Here is a 2,318-nt window from a genome sequence, read left to right as displayed (position 1 = left end):
TCTTACAATATGTCCCTGTGGCCTACAGAGAACTCATCCCAGCTCATAATAGATGAAAGATACTCCCCTTAAAACTATTCTGCTATTTTTGATTAGAATGAAATGATTGGCTTTGATTTTGATTATGACTTCTGTCAGCCTAAAATGCTCAGATGCACTCCAAAACCAGATGCATTTAATCCTTGTGAAGATATCCTCAGATACAGCTTTCTGCAAGTCTTGATTTGCTTTATTAACGTCTTGGCTGTTGTTGGCAGTTTCATTGTACTCCTTGTCCTACTAACTAGCCATTACAAACTGACTGTTCCCTGTTTCCTCATGTGTGACCTCTCCTTTGCTGATTTCTGCATGGGACTTTATTTGCTGTTTATTACCCATGGATGCCCAAAACAGTGGTCAGTACTACAACCATGCAATACACTGACAAACTGATAGTGGCTGCAGTACTACTGGCTTTTTTTTTTTAAAATACAATGTTTGCAATGATAGTGGCTGCAGTACTACTGGCTTTTTTTTTTTAAATACAATGTTTGCAAGTGAGCTTTCAGTTTACACCCTCACAGTGACCATTGTGGAGAGGTGGCATAACATCACCTATGATGCAAGGCAGCTGGATCAAAAGTTCTACCTAAGGCATGCTATCTTGATCATGCTCAGAGGCTGGGTATTTTCCACTTTAACAGCAGCATTACCTCTTGTAGGAGTCAGTAGTTACATGGAAGTCAGCATTTTTTTTACCCATGGATACAGAAACAACTCTTCCCCAAGCCTACATATCGATCATTTTAGTGTTAAATATTCTTGCCTTGATAGTCATTTTTGCTTGTTATATTAACTTACATAGCAGTTCAAAATCCAGAGCTGGCAGCTGCTAACAAAGATACCAAGATTGCCAAGAAAATGGCAGTATTGATCTTCACTGATTTTACTTGCATGGCATCCATCTAATTTTTTGCCATATCAGCTCCCTGGAAAGTACCTCTCATCATAGTGACCAACTCTAAGATTTTGCTCATTGTTTTATGCAGTCAATTCCTGTGCAAACCCATTTCTGTATGTCATTTTAACCGAAGCTTTTCAAAGGTATTTCTCCTGCTGACCAAGCTGGGGTGCTGCAAGAAGAATTGAGCTGAGCTTTATCAAGTGAACTATTTTGCTGCACATACTTCCTCCTGTAAAAATGGCAGCTCATCCCATGATCCAAACAAAACCTCGCACATGCTGCTTCATTTAACAAACTTATGTGACCAGCCATCCTGCAAAGAAAATTAAATTTCAGCTCTGATATGTGCAGTGCAATTTGATAAACTGTCCTTTCACCACTGAGCCCAGGGATTTAGGGTTCCATTTATGGCACTTTGAACACTGTGAAATAAATAATAAGGCCAATAATTCTTATACAAGACAATTGTTCTGAAATTACGAAATGTATTTTCATTATATACAGTAGTAATGGTGGAAAGCAAGGCAATTATTAGGCAAAACCTTTTCTTATTGGGCCTACAGGCAGTTTGACACTTGCCATAATTAACTTGAGCTTTTCAGAATCCCAGTAAATGGGCAGTTCTCCTCAAAGAAGTGATTGTAAAATTGGCATCGTCCTCCTCCAATCCATTTCCGATGGGCTTTAAAGCCTGTTCTGTGGAGTTCAGTGGCAAAAAATATATTTTATTCCTGTTAGGTGCATTAGGGCTGCCAAGCTAGGAGGAAGGGTGCTAGATTTAATAGCACCTTGAGGTTCATCACCAGAAAATTCCTGTTATACAGCCAATTACACCTACTAAGCCCCTTGAAAGTGGCGGGGCTGTACAGGGGTCACTGGGGACAGAATGTGACCTCTGGATTTGCCACAAGTTAGGATGTTGCTTAACTTTGCACCATGTTAAGTTTCCAGGGATGGCCATTACTTCAAAGAAGAAAAGAATAGAATACCAAATATTGTTGGACCTGGAAATCATTGAGACATACTGGTCACAGAAACCCAGAGCCATTTGGACAAGCACTTTTAAGGCAGAACTGTACCATGTAATATTTATGCATAATTTAATGTTTGGAGACCTTGTAACAGCAGAATAACCACTGTGTAAATGTGTATTTATGTATTATTTTTATCTGCCACATTATTTTTATCTGCCTCATTTTTTCCCCAGATGAGTCATTTAAAATCTTCCAGAGCTTTAAAAATAAATCTCTCCGACCTGGCTAACTAGCTGTCACTAACTGGATCATAGGATCATAGGAAAGTAGGGCTGAAAGGGACCTCACAAGGTCATCTAGTTCAGCCCCCTTCTCAAGGCAGGATTATCCCTGACTAAAAA

General features: G+C 39.3%; 1 pseudogene; it reads left to right on the top strand.

The window, feature by feature from the left end:
* On the top strand, positions 1 to 2,051 carry LOC109319205 (annotated as a pseudogene).
* Positions 2,052 to 2,318: the final 267 nt, after the last annotated feature.

This window comes from Crocodylus porosus, unplaced genomic scaffold (assembly GCF_001723895.1).
Source record: "Crocodylus porosus isolate Cpor-Errol unplaced genomic scaffold, CroPor_comp1, whole genome shotgun sequence".
Taxonomy (NCBI): Eukaryota; Metazoa; Chordata; order Crocodylia; family Crocodylidae; genus Crocodylus; species Crocodylus porosus.
The sequence above is the reverse complement of the archived record's forward strand: the minus strand, read 5'-3'. Positions and strand labels throughout refer to the sequence as shown.